The sequence below is a fragment of the Delphinus delphis genome, chromosome X (assembly GCF_949987515.2).
Source record: "Delphinus delphis chromosome X, mDelDel1.2, whole genome shotgun sequence".
In the NCBI taxonomy this organism is placed as follows: domain Eukaryota; kingdom Metazoa; phylum Chordata; class Mammalia; order Artiodactyla; family Delphinidae; genus Delphinus; species Delphinus delphis.
The window spans coordinates 12,804,473-12,827,906 of record NC_082704.1 but is presented as its reverse complement, the minus strand read 5'-3'; the positions used below and the strand labels follow the sequence as shown (position 1 = coordinate 12,827,906).

The 23,434-nt window shown below is 44.4% G+C and overlaps 1 protein-coding gene across 1 annotated transcript in view; it reads left to right on the top strand.

Annotated features, from left to right (window-relative positions):
- The window catches only part of LOC132418498 (N-alpha-acetyltransferase 11-like), a 581,283-nt gene that overhangs the window by 251,151 nt on the left and 306,698 nt on the right, over positions 1–23,434 (top strand). The gene's annotated exons all lie outside the window — the stretch shown is intronic.

Below are 23,434 nucleotides of genomic sequence, written 5' to 3'. Positions count from 1 at the left end.
CACAAAGGGCCTGTTCAGTCTAGCCCTACCCAGGTCAGGTGCTGTGCTCCATCCTAATGTCGAAAACCAATTTCCCATTAAAATACCACTCCATCATTCCCACAGTTTGATTAGGAATGTACCTAAAGAGTAAATCATAAAAATGTCATGCTTGGGAAACCTATGAGAATTCCCACCCTAGTCCTCTTTTTCAAAAATCTGCTCCTGCTGGATTCAGAGGGACAGATGAGGCCAACTGTGTATATATGCTTGTGCACACACACAGCAGAGCCCCGTCTCAACAGATGGTTAGAACACAGATGGCTCAAATCATCACCTCCCAAACATAACAAGCCCGTGCAGTTCAAATCCAATTCAGCAAAGATTTAGTGAGCATCTACTATATGCCAGGCACATCACGGCAAAGCCACCATGCAGGCATTATCCAATTCCTGAAAGTTCTAGACACATTCTCAAACAAATGTTGATCACTAAAGTCTCGACTGCTACCAACTCTTCAGACTCTCCTACTAATGCAGATATCTGTCAGATTAATTGGTGACCGACGGTCCAGGATCTGTTGAGGAAGTCAGTGACCCTTGATCAGAAACATTGCCTGTAACATGGGAACAAAACCCACAGGGCCTTCAAAACAGAAGCTTCTCTGTTTTTGTAGCAACTGATAAAATGTCAGGTGTCTATAAATTGAGGACCAGGCGATTTGGGGTTCCCTGGGGGGCTTCTGGGCACTTTCTAACCCAGTCCCCGATTTCATTCCCAATCATGTTTTCTATTTTCCTAGGTAAGAAAATCTATTTCCCCCCTGATGGTGGACCTGCCAGTTCCAGCCTTGCAGTTGAAAGTAAGTATCTGCTTCTGCCTTTGATAGCATGTCTCTGTATCCTGAGAACAAGCTTGTAGCATAAAAACCAGGATCTCCCACGCTCGACAGACACATCAAGGCATTTTTATGGGTATCATGACATTTGTTTCTAGTTTTTGTTCCTGAGAATTGGGCTGCCCAAACCTTTTAGTCATGTCCAATTTTGTCATCATCGTGTAGATGTGGATAAAATCTTTTCATCATGGTCAATATGTTCTTTACAAATGTAGCAATTTCTCATGGAAAGCTGCCCTCCTGAGGCAACATAATAGACTTCATGGTTCCCCAATGAAGAGGGAAGGTGGTAACTTAGCCGTGTGGCTCCAAGTACATCATTATAGTAACTGCTTCCCTTTAAGGAATAAAGAGCTGGTATTACAGCCTTAAAATGCCCTTTTAATACCAATAAAAAGACATTTTCACACTTGCTCTGTGAATAAAGTTTTTTCAGTAACTCAAAAAAAAAAAACAAACCCAAGATCTCCAGCAATTGAAATGACCCCCATTTCTACTTAGTATTTTCATCCCTAGAATAGGTTTCATTTTGGTCTCAAAGAGCCCGTGCACTTGGTATCTTGTAAAATGTCTTGCCCATTTTCTAATTTGGCTATAAAAGCAACTCTATTGAGTTCTTTGCGCTGGATTTAAGTGAGATAACCAAGGTGACGCAGGAAAACGAACAAATTCATGAGGGCTAGCCTGCTCTTTCCCAGATGTTCAGTTTTCAGCCTAGAACATAGGGCCACCCCGGGACTCTGCAGTCAGAGAAAATGCCACCTGACACCAAAGGCTAGGAGTCTGTCTGGGCCCACGCTCAATTTGAAAGTGATGTCAAATGAGGACAGTCTCAGGGGTTGACATGAGGATTTTCATGACCTGGTGTCGAATCCAGCTTCATTACTTACTAGCTTTAGGAACTTAGCCACGTTTCTTCACCTGTCCATACCTCAGTGGCTTCATTTATAAAATGATGATTAAAATAATGCCCACCTCATCAGGCTTCTGTGAGGATTAATTGAAATAATATATGTAAATGCTTAGAATTTACATTCTAATGGGAATTAGCTCCAGTGAGCCGGGCACAACATAAGGCAGCAAAAAGTGCCTTTCGGGAGGGCATCCTGTGTGCCTTCAGCTGTTCTCCTGCTGTGTGTTTGAGAGGCATCAAGGGAAGAGCTGCCACCACGGCCCCAGATCTCAGGCACTTTACAGTTTGGTGTGGAGTGAGGGTGAGCACGATATATAGGCCTCCCTAGGATGTCCGGTCCTTGAGGGCTGAGGCTTTGAGGGGTGAACCGCCCCATCCTTAGCACCTGCGGCAGTGCCTGGCGCAGAGGTCAGCACATATGTGTCAGATGAATGAGTGCACAGATGCTGGAAACAATAAAAGAACATCGAAAAAGGAAATGGTAAAAATCTATCTGCCAACAGAGTACAAATTAATTTTGTTTGGCACCATTTTGTAAAACAGAAACAAGCAAGGTGCAAATCACCCTCAGGGAGGAACTGGCGGTGCCCAGGTGGGGAGGTAGATTTAAGGTAGCGCGGCTTTGTCAGGCTTCATGGAAGGCTCCGCCTGAGGGGATGAGCCCTGCTGGCCTTCTAATGAATGACATCAGGGTTATCAAGTCTCCTAAGTACTTGTTAAGAGTTTATACATTTAAAAATTATAAGCCTTAGAATTACTAAAAACTTGATGATTTCCGTTGTTCACAGGCCCAAATTAACAGCAGCACCACCTGTGGGTGATGGCTGTGAGGCAGATCCCACACACTGCATCCCGCTCAGTCCCCACAACGACCTTGAGATACGGGTATGAGGACATCCTAGGTGCCTTATACGAGAGGTAGCCAGTAAATAGGGATTGACTGACTGAATAAAGGAATGAATATGCCCATTTTATAGATGAGGGGACTGAGTCTCAAACAGGTGAAAGGCCTTACTCGCCTTAAGATCACACAGCAGCAGGCAGCAGAGGTATTCTCTCTCTGCCCTTGCCGTGTCCTACAATGATCAGCATCGAAAATTACACGAAACATAAATCATCAAAACAATTCCAACTTAAATCAAGTGTACAACAGTGAAGATTAGCAACTGGTACGGTGGGTTCACTGTCCATCTGTGGCCAGGACACCATCCTGGAATAAGAGGAGTGGGTGCAGAAGACTTGGAAAGCATGCAAAGGAGCAGTATTACCTTGAGAAAGGGCCAAGGGGATGAGCCTTCCATGCAGAGAGCAGTTGACAGGAGGTGGGGAATGGGTACCTGGCTATGCCAATAGCCCCCATCCCCATTGGCCAAGCTGCAGCTGTGGCTTTGGGCAGAGGAGGCAGCAGGGCGTGGGGACGGGGAAGTGGGGTGACTCCCTAGGTGGCTAAAAGGACCAGGAAACCCCTTCAAAACCCATGCTCTTAAGAGAGCACACTGCCAGTTTCCCCATCTTGCCTGGCGCTGAGAACCACAGGGGAGCTCGTGAAATGCCCAGATTCTGTGCCATCACTTCCTGGTTGGTAGCTTTGGCGTGGGACTTGGTCGCCTCTTTATATGTTTGATTCTTGATATATTTTATATTAACCTGATTGGGGGGGGCTTGGTTTTTTTGGGGGGGAGTTGTTTTTTGTTTTTGCCCACGTGGCTTGAGGGATCTTAGTACCCCGACCAGGGATTAAACCCAGGCCCTGGCAGTGAAAGCGCTGAGTCCTAACCACTGGACCACCAGGGAATTCCCATATATTAACCTGATTTTGAAGTGAGCTGGATGAAACTTTCAGGAAGGATTTTGGTAGTTCTGAAAGATTTCCTCTGTGAGACCCCAGATAAATATTTGTCAAAGGAAGGAAGGAAGGCCGAGTCCCCTCCTTCCCCTCCAATATGGCCTAGTCCCCTCATGCAGGTGTCCCACACCCATGAGGCAGAGACCTTGTGGAGAGAAGAACGATCTGCTGGAAGGGTAGTTAGTTGGAGAGACCTTTCTGGAGGGGACTCCCCAAAACTGCGGTGCCGAAATTTTTAGTGAATTTGATTTTTTTAATCTGTACAAATAGACACTGATTCCTTGTACATTTCTTCAGTTTTTACAGGTAATAATAATATTGACATTGCTATTTGCCAGACACGGTGCTCTTTTATTTACATATATAAATCTAATAGTGTATAAAACTGTCTTGGTCCCTGCTCCCCAGAGAGTTAATAGTCTAGTGGGGAAAGTAGACTCCATCAAAAAACCAATAAAGAAGACAAAACAAAATATTTGCAAGTTACGGTAAGTATGAAGGAAGCATACCAAGTGTTGAAATAGAGAAAGATGGAGGCCAACTTTGGATAAAGTGGTCAAGGGAGGCTTCTGTGTGGAAGTGATGTGCAAGCAGGGACCCGAATGAAGTGAGGGATGGAGTGAGCTTTAGGAAGAGCTGGAGTGGAGATGGAGGGAGCTGCCCTGCCCAGGCCCGGAAGTGAGTGAGGAACGGGCCAGAGCCCAGCCTGGAGAGGTCGACTGGGGCCGGGTGACACAGGGCCTTCTGGGTCATGGTGGGAGGTTGGATTTTCTCTTCTAAGTGACCCAGTGAGCCATGGAAGGGTTTGAAGTGTGAGCCAATTTGCATTTAATTATTTATTTTAAGTATTTTTACAAATTTTATTTATTTATTTTTGGCTGCGCTGGGTCTTCATTGCTGCGCTCTGGCTTTCTCTAGTTGGGGCGAGGGGGGGGCTGCTCTTCCTTGCGGTGCGCGGGTTTCTCATTGCAGTGGCTTCTCTTGTTGTGGAGCATGGGCTCTAGGCGCACGGGCTTCAGTAGTTGTGGCACGCAGGCTCAATAGTTGCGGCTCACGGGCTCTAGAGCACAGGCTCAGTAGTTGTGGCTCACGGGCTAGTTGGTCCGAGGCATGTGGGATCTTCCCGGACCAGGGCTCGAACCCGTGTCCCCTGCATTGGCAGGCGGATTCTTAACCACTGCGCCACCAGGGAAGCCCCCAGTTTGCACTTAATAAGGGTGCAGAAACCTGCTGTGGAGAGGATTGACTGGAGAAAGGGATGAGAACAAAGAGACCAGTTAGGAGGCCAGAAGCATAGGATGGTAGCCTGGATCAGATGGCAGCAGTGGAGGCCAAATGAAGTTAATGCATTTGAGATCTATTTGAGGGGGGTTAGCTCTTTGGTTTCCTGCTTGAGCAACTGGGTGGATATATGTATGGAAATGAGGAAGACTGTAGGAGAACAAAACTCTGACCACGTTCAGTCTGGGTGCCTACAAGACGTGCAAGCGGAAATCCCTCTTCAACAGTTGTGTATGTAAGTGTGGAGTTCAAGAGGGGAGTCTGGATAAACTTCTGAGATTGTTCAGTATAAAATGACATTGAAAGCCATTGAATGATCACCCAGGCAGAGAAGAGAGAAGGGCAGAGGGCAGAGTCTTGGAGTATGCCAATATTTACAAGTTGAGGACATAAGGACCCAGAAGATGATACTGAGAAGAAGCAGTCCCTGGGTGGGAGGAGAGCCAGGAGCGTGAAGTGTTACAGAAACTCAGAGAGGAGAAAGTTCCAGAGAGCATGATCAACTGTGGCAAAGGCTTCCGAGAGATCAAATAAGAGAAGACCAGGGAAATTTCTATTGGATGTGGCATCAAAGATTTTGATAACCTAGTTAAGAGCAGTTTTTGTTATAGCGTGTGGACGGAAGCGAGGTTGGGTGGGTTGAAGAGGGAATGGGAGATGAGAAAGTGGAGACAGTAAATGCCAGTAGCTTCTCGGAGAGCATAGCGTTGAGGGGGGTGAACAGAAATAAGGTGGTAGCTACGGAGACTAGTGGAGTGGAGTGGGTCTTTTTTTTTTAAAGAAGGCAAATATTACAGCCTATACAAAATGAAGAGATGGATGACGGGAGGATGAGGATAAATTCGTGGTTGAAGTCACTGAGAAGTTTTTTTAAAAATTTTTTTACATCTTTATTGGAGTATAATTGCTCTACAATGGTGTGTTAGTTTCTGCTGTATAACAAAGTGAATCAGCTATATATATACATATATCCCCATATCCCCTCCCTATCCCACCCCTCTAGGTGGTCACAAAGCACCGAGCTGATCTCCCTATGCTATGCGGCTGCTTCCCACTAGCTATCTACCTTACGTTTGGTAGTGTATATATGTCCATGCCACTCTCTCGCTTTGTCACAGCTTACCCTTCCCCCTCCCCACACTGAGAAGTTTTGAAAGGGACATGTGGAAGTACTGACATTTGCTAAGAGGAGGGGACCTTCTGCCATTGAAAGCAGACAAAAGAAGGAGAATAAGGACACAGATGCAAGTAGATTTGCAGGCTTGTTTGTGGGGAGTCTGAAATGTACTAATTACACGATTTCTCTCTTCTCAGTCAACTATGAAGGCTGAGATCACCAGTTTAAGTGGAAACAGGCTTGGGTGACTCTTGCCAGTGCTGTTGGGTTAGTGTAATGCAGAGAAGGCAAACGGTGAGGTTCATCCAGGGTTGAGATTTTGATGAGTGAGTGCGATGGGTGGAGAAAGAGGAAAAGGAGTTGAGGGTATTTGCAAGCGAGTGATTGGAACAAGGGACCATGGCGTGTAAGCTGCTCAAAGAAGGAAATGGAGGCAGATGGGAGGTGCCGGGTAGTGGAGGTTGATGGATTGGAGGATGAGGTTATATAAAATGCGGTGATAAGACTACGTAAGCCAATGACATTGGGACATGGTGGTTGGAGAGCGGATGTTCGAAATTGAGAGGGCAAGGATGCTACCTGTGTAGGCCATGATGAGGTCTGGCGTGTGACCAGGGCAAATGGCTGGCTGAAGTGGCATGAAGTAAAGATCATTAGAAGGTGAGGAGAATGACAAGAGCCATGGAAGTGAGGCAAAAGAAGAACCAATAGCTCCCCACACCACGGGTACTGTTTATATCCTCATTCACAGATGAGAACATGGAGCTTTAGGGAGGTTAAGTCACTTGCCCAAAGTCAAGGTAAGTGTCAGCGTCAGCTTTCTCTGTCCTTGGTCTTACCCACTAATCTAAGCTGCAGCATGACCCCACAATAATTCTACTCCCTATAAAGGCACTGCCTCTTTAACAAAATAAGAGCTAATATTTATTGAACATATCTGTGCCACACACTGTTCTAAGGGCTTTACGTGTGTGTAACTCATGTAGGAGGTAGGTATCATTAGTATTCCCATTTACCAGTTGAGGAAAGTGGGGCTCAGATAGGCTAGGCAACTTGCCCAAGGTCACACAGCTAGGAGTGGTGAGGTAGGTCAGAATTCAAACCTGGGCTCCTTGGACCCCAAGCTGGCTTCTTTCCTCATCATGCTTATCCTATTTTTCAGAAAGCCAGTCTCCAGAGAGAAGAAAAGATCTGTTCTTTTACTGAACTCCGGTTTAAAGAAGAGAATTCCTTTTTCCAAACCTGCTTATGGTTTTCTACTGAGAATCCAGAGGGTCTAGAGACATCGCCGTCCTTATCTCTTTCTGCCACAAAAGAGCACTGAGTCCAAAGCAAGTTTCTGTTCTCCCTGAAATTCTATACTTTTCCTTGGCACCTATGCCCCACATTAGGTTTTTTTTTTTTTAACTTTTTCAGCATATAAGATGGTTAAAAGAGATGTTCCGTGGTGGGGAGCATAGAGGCTCACACCCCCTGCACCCACTGCCCTCCTACTTAGAAATCAGCCGCCTTACCCCCTCCATCAGCTGGGTCTTCCACATCAAGACTGATGGCGTGGTACCCGATGGGGTTGTCCCACTCTTCGAACTGAATAGAGGTTCCAGGAACAGCCTGACACTTTCTAGCCTTAACCAGACTATTTCCATCTTCCCTCTTGCCTCTACAAAAAGCAAAATGGAAATGGGGTGGGCAAGACCCACTGAGAGTGGCTGGAGTCTGAAAGGAAGCTGAAAAGGTCTCAGGCTGGGCCTGATGAACGAGATAGTCACCCGGAAAATTCGATCCCTGAATTCTAAAAAAGTGATTCCAAATAGAATGGCTGAGCAATCTGAGAAGTAACTTGCAAGTCGTTAGTAAGCAAACCACGCCATCCCAAGTGGGGCCTAGAATGAGCTCTGTATCCAGAACGTTTCTTGGATGAGTTGCAAGACTTGCTGGCTGCCTTCCCTCTGAGGAGGAGGTCATCTGCACCTGACAGCCTTCTGCAGAGGCCCGCCTGACTGCCATGAACACGGAAGCTTTCCTGTAGCTCTTCCGCTGTTAGTGACATCGGGAAAATAGTAACTTTCTTTCCAGCACAGAACCGTTGGGGCCACCAGTGTGGCTGCCCACGTGGGTCCAAGACTTGGTAGCAGGACTTCTCTGCAGATTGTTCCAGATGAGATGACAAATTTCTCCAAACTCATTCATCTCTCCGATCTGATAGACAGCTCATGGTCCGGTGTGAGCTCGGTACTTAGCCCTGACAACCCTGGAGGCCCCTGCCACCAGCGTTCCCCACGCACACCCCAGTTGCTCCCGTGTAACAGCTCAAAGGGTGAATAATCAAATGACATTTTTGGATTATGCTATTCTTAATTCTAAATTCTTTCACATCCATGATCTCATGCAAACTTCTCAGCAACCCTAGGATTGACATGATTATCTTCACTTAATACATGTGGATACTGAGGCTTAGAGTTGGCCAATGACTTGCCCAAGGTCACACAGCCAGCGCTGGAACCCGGGTCTGATCTCGGGGCTCTTTTCTCTCCACCATAATATTTATCAAAGGTTACCATCAGGGCGGCTCTTGGATATTTTGTTCTCCCATCAGCTCTTGCACGAGTGAATTGGTAACGTTGGCAGTAATACAGTAATTCTCTTGTCTCAAGCAGTTTTTCCAGTGTGTTACATAGGTTTCCGAGATTTACTAAGAGAAAAAAAACTTGACCAGTACATTTTCTCTCAGTTATTTGCCTTCAAAAGCCGTGTTCTATTTTAGGTGATGGTTGGGAAAATTCAGGGTGGAGGCTGATTCCAGCACTGAAACAAGTGTGTGTTTATCTTGGCTCGCTGTAGAAAGATTCATCTGTTAGAAGATAACATGCCCATCAGAACTGAACTCAATATGCTATTTAGGGAAAAGAAAAATGATTCCAAGAGGGCTGGCATTTTGTGTAGCCTGGGTAATCTGATAATATTTCCCTGCAAATCCCTCAGCCTGGAAGCTCTTTCTTGAATAAAGTTGAAAGCAGTGATCAATTTTCCCACGTTAATAAAGAGGGAAGAAAAGGTCTCCTGCCTCTGAAAGACCCCTGCTCCTCTGAGACAAGTAAATCCCTCCCCAGATCATCTACTTAATCCTAGACTTTGGTTTCTGTCTTTCTAGATCCATCCTTTTTAACTTTCACACCTCACTTCCAAAAAGGTAACTTGAAAAGCATTTATTTGGCTCACTTTGGCATTTTGCTCTTGCTAATTGCGCGCGCACACACACACACACACCCAGCCCCCTGTGTTATCTGTAGGGTTTCATCTACACTCCTAGTTGATAATCTTGTGAGATGCTAGTTGGGGAGGGGGTGGAATTAGCAGATCGATCAAGGTTTGAAACTGGAAAGTCAGGCCCAATAGGGCTACAGCCCATAAACCTCATTCACATTTTTCTCTACAATTTTCAGAAATTGACAAGTGGCCGGATTGACTGACTCACCCGCTGCCACATCTCCCCCAACCCAAACACACTCATTGCTGAACTTTACAGTCTGAAAGAATGGAAATTGTTGCCAAATGTGCTGGAAACTTACATACTTGAATGATACCTGGGCTAAAACAAAAGGTGACAATTTCCTTTTCCTGGTAGTAAAGACTATCAAGAATTCCAAATAAGGATGTTGTTTGCAAAGCCAATTGAGACTTGTGTTGAAGCAGTTTTCCATTCTAAAAATCAATATCACGTGTAAGGCTGAAAAGAAAGTCACCTCTCCAGAGATAAAGCCAAGTAATCTTTATATCACATCTTTCTCCCGTATAAACAATAGTTTCTGCCCTTTCCATAACTTTCTCTAGCTTGACATAATTGAAAATCATTTTGTAAACCGTCTGTATTTTCAAAATAATGCAATGGTCCGTACGAATTCCTTTAATAAGATTAGTACGATTTTAAAATAGTATGTCACTGAATTTTTTATAGATTAGTGGTGATTATAGAAATGAAATGGGCTATAGAATTTTCATAAGGATTACAGTTTTATCACTATTTCTTATCAATTTAATTGAGATTAAACTAAGCCTCAGAGATCTTCTCAAAGAGAAGTTTGGTTATTTTTTCCCTTCATTTTAATGATTCAGCATACTTGGAAGCAAGTTTAGTCTATTGATTTACAGCAGTTACAATTACGTTTTAGGTGAAGACTGACCCTCCACTCATCTTTCAAAATGATCAGCCTTTTCTTAATGTTAACTGCAAACCGGAATTGAGTGTTAGGACGCTTGGGTTCCAGTTCTGGCTCTGCCACCAGCTAGCTGTGCCATCTTGAATGACTCACCCTCCCACCCCGCCCAGGTCTCAGTTTCTCAATATGTAAAATGAGATGATCCCTAAGGACATTTCCAGCTCAGACAGCCTATATTTCGAAATACATGTAGTGGTTATGACAAGACCTGTCAACAGTTGCCATAGGAGGGCTCAAAGAAAGGACAGGGTCTGGCCAACTGGAAAACGGAAGAATTGGCAGCCAGGGGTTTGCCATTCAGCTCCAAGAAGTGCTGTCCGCTGAGTGCCTCCACCTATCAGCACCTTAGGATCTGCTTCAGTCATGCTATTCATGGGCAGCCAATGACTGAGCATGACAGGAGTGTTAGGACCTGGCCATTACTGCACAACATGGGACTCCTCTATTGGGCAGTATTTGTTCCAGGGTTCCTGTTGAGTTGGCTGAGACTTTATCAGATCTGCATCCTAGTCTGAGTCTCTTCCTCCTCAATTCTGCTTCCTTCCCTTTTTTAAAAAAAAATAAATTTATTTATTTTAGGCTGCGTTGGGTCTTCATTGCTATGCACAGGCTTTCTCTAGTTGTGGCAAGCAGCGCTACTCTTCGTTGTGGTGTGCGGGCTTCTCATTGCGGTGGCTTCTCTTGTTGCGGAGCATGGGCTCTAGGTGCGTGGGCTTCAGTAGTTGTGGCACATGGGCTCAGTAGTTGTGGCGCACGGGCTTGGTTGCTCCACGGCATGTGGGATCTTCCAGGACCAGGGCTCGAACCCGTGTCCCCTGCACTGGCAGGAGGATTCTTAACCACTGCGCCACCAGGGAAGCCCTGCCTCCTTCCCTTTTTATCTTTTGCAGATGTTTCGCCCCAAGCCCCTATATACCTCTCACATCTTTAACTCTTTCTCGGAGCCTGCTTTCTGGACGACCCAGCTGACAATAGGGCAGTATTTTAAGAGCAAAGACAAATAAATCTCAAGACTCGTTGAATAGATGACGATTAGACTAGTCTGACTGGAGTGGAGCATTTGGGTTGATAAGCAGTTGAAAAATCAAGCTGGGGTCAGATTAGTGAGGTTGATTGACACTGTCACGTGGACATGGAGTTAAGGTTGGTGCCAGATTGGAGCCCCAGGTCAGCTCCATCTTCAATCAGCTACCTGGACCATCCGCCAGGCCAGCAAATGACTGTCTACGTAACAGGAGATGGCTACTTCTGCAGAGCCATGTGGTCTATATCAGTGCCTCTCGAGAGCCCCACTTGATGCGTTTTATCACTTGGGAAGCACGGTGAAAAATACTCCTCAGTTCTGCCCTAGACTTACTGAATCAGAGTCTCTGGGGATGAGACTCCCCCATTCTCCTACCTTTCCCCCATCTCCTCCCTGCCCCACACCCCGTCATTAGTTTTGGGTGTAAACAAGTGTACCCGTTTCCTATTGCTGCTGTAGCAAATTACTACAAGTTTAGTGGCTTAAGACAACACTCATTGATTCTCTTACAGTTCTGGAGATCAGAAGTCCTTCTACATGAGTTTCACTGGGCTGAAATCAAGGTGTTTGCGAGGCTGCATTCCTTCTGGAGGCTGTAGGGAAGGATCTGTCTCCTTACCCTTTGCAGTTTCTAGAGGCTGCCCACATTCCTCAGCCCATGGTCTCCTCCCTTCATCTTCAAAGCCAGCAATATTGCATCTCTTTGATCATTCTTTCATAGTCCCATCTTCTTCTGACTCTCTTCTTTTGCTTTCCTCTTCCATTTTTAAAGATCCTAGTGATTTCACTGGGCCCCAGATAATCAAAATAATCGCCCTGATTAGCAACCTTCCATCTGCACCCTTAGTTTCCTTTGCCATGTAACATAACATATTCACAGGTTCTGGGGACTAGGACATGGCCATCATTGGGGCTATTCTGCCTACTACATCAGGTTTGGAAACCACCGACCTACGTGATATAAATGTTTCTTCCTGAGGCTATATATCTGAGGACCTCTGTTTAGCAAATCTGTGTGACAGAATGGGCGTTTTCCTTTTAAATGAAATGACTACTCAAAAATATGTGTACTCCTTGACCTGGCAACTTCACCTCTAGGAGTACGTCCAATGAAAATAATTTGACAAATGCACAAAAATTTAAGCACACAGATGTTTAACATTGCATTGTTTATACTAGTGAAAAATCAGGAACAGCATAAATCTCCAACAGTAGGGCATTCATTAAACAAATTATGTTCCATTCATCCAATATAACATAATACACAGCCCTTAAAATGATGCTATAGAGACTTCCCTGGCAGTCCAGTGGTTAAGACTCAGCGCTTCCACTGCAGGGGGTGTGGGTTTGATCCCTGATCAGAGAACTAAGATCCTGCATGCTGCACTGTGTGGCCCCCCCCAAAAAAATGATGCTATAGATCTATATTTATGCATGAAAATGCATATTATTAAGTACAAGAGGTATACACATGCACTGCACACACACACATACACATATACTTTAAGCTCATTGTAAAATATATATAGATAATTAAAATAGGTTAATTGTTTATTACAGTATGGTTACTAGTAGCAAAAAAACTAGGAGTGATCCCAATTCCTGTCAAAAAATTGGCTAAATAAATGATAATACATCTGTACAATTGAACACTATGGACCAGGTACAAAGAATCAGGTAGATTTATATACACTGGTAATGAAAGACATCTAAGATATATCATTAGTTGAGAAAGGCAAGTTACGGAATAGCCAGCTTCTATTATCCTCTTTGTGATTTTTGAAAAAGGACATGTTAGTGTGTGTGTGTGTGTGTGTGTGTGTGTGTGTGTGTGTGGAGTTGTTGCTTCACAACACATAGGTGTTGTTATTCCCACCTTGCAGATGAGGAAACTGAGGTGGTGTGAGCTATTATAACAAATTACCACAAACTGGGTGGCTTAAACAACAGAAATGTATTTCTCATAGTTCTGGACGCTGGGAAGTCCAAGATCAAGGCACAGGTAGACTCTGTCTGGTGAAAGCCTGCTTCCTGGTTCATGAACAGCCATCTTCTTGCTGTGTCCTCAGGTGAGGGAAGGAGAGAGGGTGTTTTCTGGGGTCTCTTTTATAAGGGCATTAATCTCATTCATGAGGGTACCACCCTCAGGACTTTAATTACCTCTCAAAGGCTCCACCTCCAAATACCATCACCTTGGGAGTTAGGTCAAAATATAAATTTTGGGGGACACAAACATTCAGTCCATCGCAGCCATAGAGCTTGAAACTTTGCAGAGCCGGAATTCCAAACCAGCTCTCTCCTTTTTTTAGAGGAAAGTGTGCTCTCTATTCCTCCACTGGGATCTCTCTGCAACTTTTCCCTGGTGAGCCTTAAATTCCCTCGACTTAATCTTTCCATTCAAACAATAATTAATTTTAACTTTTTATTTTTACAGAATACAGAATCCTGCCTTTCAAGGTCTCAAAACCTCTGCTCCCAGCCCTCACGGGCAACGATGGTGGGAAACGGGAACTCAGCTCTGAGATTTGGGGTTAACAAAAGATAAAATGTCACTACTTCAGAATCATTCTTTTGTTCCCAAGTAGTGGGCAGGGAAAGGGAGGGAGCAGTTTTTGCGACAATTATTCCTTTTAGTGAAAACACTGACCCATAAAGGATTGTCTATGAGTGATCCCTTGATAAAACCTGTTAGAGGGGGCAGCAGGAACGGGGAATGGTTGCTCAACGGTTACAGAGTTTCAGTTTTGCAAGACGGAATGTTCTGGAGATCTGCTGCACAATATTTTGAATATACTTAACACTACTGAACCGTACACTTGGAAACAGTTAGGATGATAAATTTCATGTTATGTGCTTTCTACCACATTTGAAGTTTAAAAAAAATTTCTTAGTTCTGGGAGCTTTTAAATGATGTCCCAGAAAGAAAAAAGAGAGAGGTTATGCTCTAACAGTGTACTATGCTCTAACAGTGCACACTTAATGCTGGCCCTTCTCCCCCCGTGCCCCGACTTATAGTCAGTGCAGACCTAGATTCTTTAGATTGCAGACCCGAATCTATTGTTCTCCTGACAAGGTAAGGAGTCAAGCAACAGAGCTCGTAATAATAATACCAGAATGAAGGAGCTGACCATTTCCTTGCACCTAGAATCTCTCTATGAAACAATCCACAATGACCCGAGCCCACAGAGATTCTTTTAAAGAACAATTCACTTAAAAAATATCTATGTGTCAGCTATACCACTAGATGGTACAGAAACCTAGTTTTCTGGTAACGATTTCCTCATATTGTGAAGGCAACAGCAGCGGATTTCATTGGAAATACTCTGAATATATTCTTTGTGAAGTTGGAAAGTGAAATACATTGAAATAGTATCTGGCCAAGATAGCGTGACATTCTCATTTTCTGTTAGTTTGCATCCAGCTTGCTAATGACAGAAAAGGGACTTTGGGGAAGACAATTGGGACACATTTTCAAAATTTCCCAACCCTTTCACGAGGATTTTGTGTCCCCAAACCTAATCGCAATGGCGATCTGTCCACTCTAACTGACTTAACCCCAGTAACTTCTAGAATTATTGAAATTATGATAGAAGCAACTCCATCTCCGGGTCAGAAGAGCTTGGTACCTTGAGATAATATTGTCTTTTTTACTGAAAAGAGAAATGCTTTGGAGTTCCAAAAGAAAAGGTAGCAGGATTCCATTTATATATGGTTAAAAAAAAAAAACACAAGCAGAACAAATGTATGGTGCAAAATGCCACGCCTCTAAATGGAATAAAACTAGAATTTAAAAATGGAAGCCAAAAACCAAAAAGACAAACCTCAACGTTAACATGTCTGCTCATATCACTGACATTGAGTTTGATTTCATCCTCAAAAGGTGAAGGTCAGTCTTCAAGACTTCATTAGTTAATATCATAACCTATTACCATGCAGGAAGCTCCAGAAATTCAGGTGCACTTTCCTGCTCACAAACTAACACATTTTGTGTGTGGGGGGGCTGCGTTCGGTCTTCGTTGCTGCGCACGGGCTTTCTTTAGTTGTGGTGCACAGGCTTCTCGTTGCTGTGGCTTCTCTTGTTGTGGAGCACGGGCTCTAGGTGCGTGGGCTCGGTAGTTGTGGCTCGCAGGCTCTAGAGCACAGGCTCAGTAGTTGTGGCGCACGGGCTTAGTTGCTCCGCGGCATGTGGGATCTTCCGGCACCAGGGATCCAACCCATCTCCCCTGCATTGGAAGGCAGATCCTTAACCACTGTGCCACCAGGGAAGCCCCAAACTAACACATTTTGTGATGCAAAAAGAACAAATAATCAACAGATGTTTTAACCAGGCAGAAATCCAACCAATGAATTTTTCAGACTTAGTTATCGTTACCTGTTACCTGAAGCTGATGGAGTTGATAATTCTGAATACATTGAAAAGCACCACGGCTACCCATTTCCTAAAGGAAAGAGCCAGCTTTCAGAGGCGCAATACCCAGGGCTGAGTCATCTCTGTATTTTATTGTGCCTAGCACAGGGACCTCATTCTGTAAATGTTTGTTCAAAAAATGAATGAAAATAGCACTGTGCCACTGACCAATTGATACTACTCTTGGCCAACAGAAAGAACAGATGAACTTTATAGATCCTTCCTGGACCCACACCCTCACTCCCACCCAAGTCTGGGTTAGCTGCCCTCCTCTGAGCTCCCTCGGCTCCCCAGGCATCCCATTACAGCGTTGGTCACCCCGTGTTTATCCCCTTGTCTGTCTTCCTCATTAGACTGTGAGCTGGGTCTTCCCTGATCATCACTGTACCCCTAGTGCCATGTTTATGAATGACTGGATGCCTGGACTATTAATTATACTCTATGTTCCAGAAGTACAACATCAAGGCTAAGGAATAATGGATTTACCACTCTTTCTCCAGGTCTCCTTGCTCAGCCAACTGTGTGACCTTAGGCAAATAACTTGGCTTCCTGGGAGCCAGCCTCAGTTAGAGCAGTGGACTTGAGGATGGACCCTGAAGGGGACGCAGGACAGACTTTTACAACCTGGTTCTGAGAGATCTCAGGCTGGAGGGAAGAGTCGATTGCCCTTCCAGAACAAAGGTGACATGGGAGGCTTAGTTCTAGCCTCAGACAGACAGGGCTTAAGGTCCATCTCTAGCACTTTCCTACCAACTTTGGGCAATTACGTCATCTCTCTGAACCTCATTACTTGATGAGGGCTTGTTTCGGGCATTTTATCATGACCATTGACTGTCCTCAGTGTGAATTCATGATCGCGTGCCCGTGTGTTTTAGCATTCTTATAGTATTTGAGTATATCAAGGGCTGTGATTTACCGAGCACTCGTGGTGTACCCTGCTCTGGGCTAAGTGCTCTACACGCATCATCTCATTGAATCGTTACAATTACCCTTTGAGGCAGGAATTAGTGTTGCTGTTTTACAGATAAGGAAATTGAAGCTTGGAGCGGTACCATAAGTGGCCCAGCCCAGGCAGCTGTTAGAGCTGTTAGAGAGCTGGGATTCAAGCCCTGTTTTGTCTGACTCCAAAGCCCATTACTCTTAACCCCTTCACTCAACTGCTGTAGAGTAATTAAGGGGTATTAAAATGGAACCCTGTAAAAGCCAGAGAATAAAGTAAATAAATAGAAAGCTTTTGCCTTCTCTTGAAAGGCCATTAGTTCCAGCAGGCTTTTGGTGTCAAATGGAAAAAATAATAAGGTTGGCCCATCAATTAGTAGAAGCAGGCCACTTCACCAGTATGCTGGGCCCTACTTTCCACGGCTAGCTAAAATAATTACCATCCATTCAACCACTTTAAATGACTCCCAACACGGACTTGTGGGGCCTTCTATTAACGACAGAACATCAAAATAATATGTAGACAGCAGCTCTCTCTAAGCGACCTTTGAATACACTATTTAAAAAAAAGGGAAAGAAAGAAACAGAAGTTTCCAATTCTCGATCTTCTAAAGCCAGGAACTCTTTCCAAACTCGATAATACCATTTGTCAAACGCATTGAGCTCTGTGGGAAGGAGTTGGGAAGCGCCACCGTCCCTCCCTGGAGAGTTTCAGGCCTCATGAATGTGGTGGCTTAGCAAACTTTGGGAATGGCCTTGGTGACTAAAACGACTCCTGTTGCCCTAGTTTCAGGCCGAAATTTGAAAACTGCTAAGGTTTGGGGAAACATTTTAGTCAAACGGAGCACAATTTATACCCCTTGGGAGAGAGGCCAAATGCCATGCAATGTCAGAGATGCACGGAGACTGGCCGGGTATCCGGGCTTGCGCCGGCACGGTCTGGGCCTAGGGTCTCTGCTGCCCTCTGCTGGCCACAGGCTGGTGCGGTAGGACTGTAGTCATTCCTTTGAAGGAATGACTTTGAAGTCATTCCTTCAAAGTGCTGCTGCTGGGGCCTCTCCTCCTATTGCCGCTCTCACTGTTAGCCCCAGAAACTAGTACCAGATACCAGGCGCCTCTCAGGGCCAGGTACTGAGCCAGGTGCTGTGGAGACAGAGATGACAAGTCCCAGACAGATATCCAAACAGAGAGTTACAATAAGGTGCAGTTAGGGACTTCCCTGGCGGTCCAGTGGTTGACTCCGGGCTTCCAATGCAGGGGGCGCGGGTTCCATCCCTGGTGGGGGAATTAGATCCTACGTGCCGAGTGGTGCGGAAAAAAAAAGTACAGTTGGTGTCGCCAGAGAGCGTGGATCAGGATCCCTGAGTTCCCCCCATCAGCGGTGCTAGGCTCCTACTTTGTGTCCACTGCCAAATGAGGTTCTGGGAAAATAAGAGTACCACCTACTTGTGTCTGCACAGAGCTTTATCGTTTTAAGCATTCGCTTAGTACACATCTCAATTGCTCGTCACAACAAACCGGTGAGGTTCGCAGAGCCGGTATTAATATCCCCATGATATAGATTACGAAACCCAGGCTCAGAGAGGGTGTGTAAGTAGCCAAATGTAGCACAGCCTGCTGTTAGATTACAGAGCTTGGACTTGACTGGCTGACTTCAAATCCACTCCCTTTACTCCTGCACCACGCTGCTACCTGCAGCTCCTTCCTGAGAGGTCGGTAGATCTTGGTTAAGGCCAAGTGCTCTTAGAGCCCTACCATGCTCTAGCTAGACAGCGGCAGGCAAGTCACTTTACTTCTCTTTGCCTTGTTTCCCTCATCTTTGAAATGGGAAGAATAATTGTACTTGTAAGGTTATTTTGAGGACTAAATGAGTAAAGGCTTATGCCAGACATATAGTTAGCACTTAATAAACGTCAACTCAATATCACTGTCAACATGTGAGGCAGACAACTTGGGGCACGTGTGACGAGCCCACGCCGACAGCTCATTTTTCAGTCTTCCGGGGACCACACCTCTTCCTGTTGTCTCCAAGAGGACCTGCAGGAATAACGGGGCTGCAGAGGGTGGAGGAACTAATTCTGCCCTGGAGAGATGACCTCTGTCTTTCTAGGGGCAGGGGCAGGGGGGAAACGGGACCAGGGACCAGGACTTGTAAAAGAGACTTTTATAATGTTCTTGTTAAAAACATTCTCATCGTCGGGTGATGTGTTGATATAGCTCTGGACTCATCAGTGAAGGGTTGCAAGCCACCCATGTCAGTGACCAGTCGCATGGCTTATACATTAACAGTTTAATTAAATTATATTTTAAGAGACAAAGATATTTGTTTGCTATGTATTTTTTTAAATTTTTATTAAGGTATAGTTGATTTACAATATTATGTTAGCTTCAGGTGTACACATAGTGATTCAAAATTTTTATAGATTATACTCCATTTAAAGTTATTATAGAATATTGGCTATATTTCCTGTGCTGTACAATATATCCTTGTGGCTTATTTATTGGTAGACATTTAAATAATGTATTAAATGTCCTTATTAAATGTCCTTATTAAATGTCCTTATTATCAGGACATGTATCAAAGAAAGACCTTATAATATGTACCATATATGCAGTCGGAGAATTTTATCTGGCTGTAAATACAGGCAGACCTCATTTTATTGTGCTTCACTTTACCGTGCTTTGCAGATACTGGGTTTTTTACAAATTGAACGTTTGTGTGCTCAACCCTGAATCGAGCAAGTCTACCGGCGCCATTTTTCCAACAGCATATGTTCACTTCATGTCTCTGTCCCATTTTGGTAATTCTCTCAATATTTCAAACTTTTTCATTATGATTCTATTTGTTATGGTGGACGTGATCATTGGTCTTTGATGTTAGTATCAATGCTATGACTCGTGAAGGCTCAGATGATGGTTAGCATTTTTAGCAATAAGGTATTTTTAAATTAAGGCATGTACATTGTTTTTTCAGACATAATGTTACTGCACACTTAATAGACTACGATATAGTGTAAACATAAATTTTATATGCATTGGGAAACAAAAAAAATTCATGTGACCCACTTTATTGCGATATTCGCTTTATTACCATGGTCTGGAGTCAAACCCACAATTATATCTTCCTGTAAATGCATTTTGTAGCAAAAGGGGGGAAAAAAGAATTAAAAGGTGTTCTTGTTGAAAACATTCTCTTCTTAAAGAGAACTTTTTAATTACAGAGAATTTATCATTGCACAAAATTCATCTTACCCATACAGGCAAAACAGGGTCAGTATGGGCTGGTACTAGGAATGTGGGCAACGACTTAATTATATAATAGTATTTACGTTGGATTTTGTATCTCAGTGCTCTGGGATCCCATGACAATCCGTCCTCTCACTTGGCTGCTTCTCCTCAAATCTTCCTGAGCCTCCTCTTTTGGCTCCTGCATGAGCTCGTCTTTCTCTACCATCTCCTAAATGTTAGTGTTTTCCAGGGATCTTTCCTTGGCCTACAGCCCTCACACACCACAACCTCTTCCTCAGTGATGGAATCCTTTCCCATAACATCAATGACCATTGATGACCAAGTTGATAACTCCAAAATCACCATCTCCTACCAAGACCTCTCCCAGGAGCTTGGGATTCACCATCTACCTGGCTACTGAACATCAGTACCCGGAGGCCCCACAGGCACCAGTCTCTCTGAAATGTGTTCTGCCAGGATTCCCTTGGTGGTCTAGTGGTTAGGACTCCATGCTTTAGCTCTGAGGGCGTGGGTTCGATCCCTGGTTGGGGAACTAAGATCCCGCAAGCCGGGAGGTGCAGCCAAAAAAAAAAAACTGTATTCTGTCACCTGTTTTCTCTGCATCATTTAACAACACTCTTATCCATTACTAGTCACTCCCCATTCCCCCCCTGCCATTTTACAACCCCATCAGCAAAGTATGACGGTCAAATCTCTTGGGGAGTCATGCCTGATCCCTCCTTCTCCTTTAGTTCACACAAATAAGCACTTAACACTCCAGCTACAGTGATCTGCATGTGATCTCCAATAGAAACATGCTTTTCCTTCTCCGTCTCCTCTGCCTAGAATGTCCTTCCCAACTCTCTTCACCTAGGGAGTGCCTACTCATTCTCTAAGATTCAGTACCTCTGGGAACTCTTACTATATCATGTCCCTCTTGTTCTGTGGACTCATTGAGCCCTGTTGGAGCTATCTTCCCCAGAAGACTGGGACACCCTCACCCCCATCCCCAAGCCCCACTTAGCTGATTCAGTCCTCTCTCACAAGCACCCGAAATTTATCAGGCACGCTATGAAGAGTTGTCAGGTGAATGAATGTCCTCAAATGAGTTGCAATACAATATTTACTGGGTGCTGTCTTAACAGTCAGACCCTGAGGGCAACGAGGACTTCAACCTGGAGGAATGGCCCTGTGTACCCAGTCCCACCACATCAGCACACAGCTCTCCTAGCCAGGAGAATCTTAGGCACCTCGAAACTTTGTCCTCAGTCAGATAGGTGGCTGTTGACTAGAACGCAATGAACATGAAACTAACTCAGACCTACCGGAAGCACATGCCGTAGCAGATCCTTCCCCTCAAACTCCAAAACCCCCGCCAAAGAGAAGGGTGGCCACTGCCTGCGCCGTCCCATCTCGGGGACTTCCATGTTCAATGCCTCTCCACACTGTCTCCACTCGAATCCCAGATCCACCTGCCTGCCTGGCTCTCAGACCTTGGTGCCGCCTTTATCACTTGGTAGCAACTGATCGGCCAAGCACACCAAGTGCCAAGCCCATGAGCTCAAAGGAGCCCATCTCTCTGAGGAGGGCATCAGCCTTGCCAGCCTACCTCAACATCAGACCTGGCCCCTCGATTAGGTATTCACTTTACATGTATTTCAATACTGAAACGAGATACCAACGCTAACGTTAATTGCCCATTTGCATGCCAACTATAAGAGAAAGCATCATTTGAAAAAACACAGACTGTGCACACATTAGAATACTTTATTACTTTAGCTGTGCTTTATTGCTGTTTAATTCATGATTCTCAATCTTGGCCGCACCTTGAAATCACCTAAGGAGTTTTTTTTTTTAAATACCGATACCTATAAGTAAATCAATCAATCAACAGTAACTTATTAATTAATTAATTGATTAATTAACTCGCTTAAAACAACTGATTCCTGAGTCTTCCTCCCAGAGATTCTGATTTAATTCACGTGGAGTGCAGCCTGGACACAGTTTTCAAAGCTCCCCAGGCGATTCTAATACGCAGACAGCACTGAGACCACTTTCCTTCCGTTTGCTTTCTAGACCACAAATCCCCTCCCCTTGACTTGGTTCTGGGCAGTGGACATTGGCAATGTGATAACTTGGTCTTACAATGACGTTAGTTCCCCCACCCAGTGGTGTCCAAACTGAAAGCCCGAAGTGCGAGAAACCCACGCTACAGAGTGACTCGCTGGGGTTTAGTGCCAGGTCTTACAACGCCCACTTTCCAGCCCAGGGTGACTAAATGCTGAAGTAGTACCGCCCCACCCCCTCCTTTTTAGTCCCTCACAGCGCCTGCTCTCGCCTATTTTATAATTAGTAGTTGATTCGCATGAAAAGATCTTCCTTCCTGAATGAGGCCTCGCAGTCGTATTTTTCAACTTCTGACTCGAATTGCAGGACCACTTGGGGTTTTTGTTTGTTTGCTTTGCTTTTTCTTTACACTCACTGAATTCTTAAAAATCCTTTTTTGTTGTTGTTGTTGCTGTTTTTTGTATTTCATTTTTATTGGAGTATAGTTGATTGACAATGTTGTGTTACTTTCTGCTGTTCAGCAAAGTGAGTCAGTTATACATATACATATATCCACTCTTTTCCCATATAAACCATTACAGCATATTGAGTAAAGCTCCCTGTGCTATACAGTAGGTTCTTATTAGTTCTCTTTTTTATATATAGTAGTGTGTATATGTTAATCCCAATCTCCCAAGTCATCTCTCCCCCCTTTCCCCCCTGGTAACCATAAGTTTGTTTCCTACATCTGTGACTATTTCTGTTTTGTAAATAAGTCCATTTGTACCATATTTTTAGATTCCACATGAGTGATATCATAGGATATTTGTCTTTCTCTAACTTACTTAGTATGATAATCTCTATGTCCATCCATGTCGCTGCAGATGACATTATTTTGTTCTTTTTTATGGCTGAGTGATATTCCATTGTATATATGTGCCACATCTTCTTCATCCACTCCTCTGTCAATGGACATCTAGGTTGCTTCCATTGAAACTCCTTTTGAAAAAAAGCAGCTTGGAAGCCGAGTTAGGTTGTTTCTGCATACAAATAGAAGAGCGCCTATACCCTGTGTTTTCACCAACGGTAGAGAAACTACTTTTTTCTTTTTGCAGGAAAAATAAAGATTAACAGCCATGGAGGCCCAAGGCTCAAGTTTCACTTAGAGGAAACCAGATTCAATTTTCCATGTGACACTGAGAGTTTGTATTCCAAGGTCAGGATTTACCTAATCAGGGCTCTGTTTTTTCCAGGGAGAATGTGAATTCTACACGTTGGGTTTTAGGGTGCACATGGTGGGTGGTTTTGAGACATTTCCTCAGCAGTTTATTACTGGCCAAGACAGAGGTACCACTGCAGCTCTCTCCCTGAGAAGGGTCCTCCCACAAAGCTTCTCACTTCCTTTTCAAAATTTACTTATTTTGCTCATCAGCAAGAAAATGAAAATGTCTTTTTCACTTCTCTATGATCTTCTCCCCAACTCAGCAACTTAATGCACCTCTGTCACTTTGATTTATTCAAATGATGTGAAATGTCAA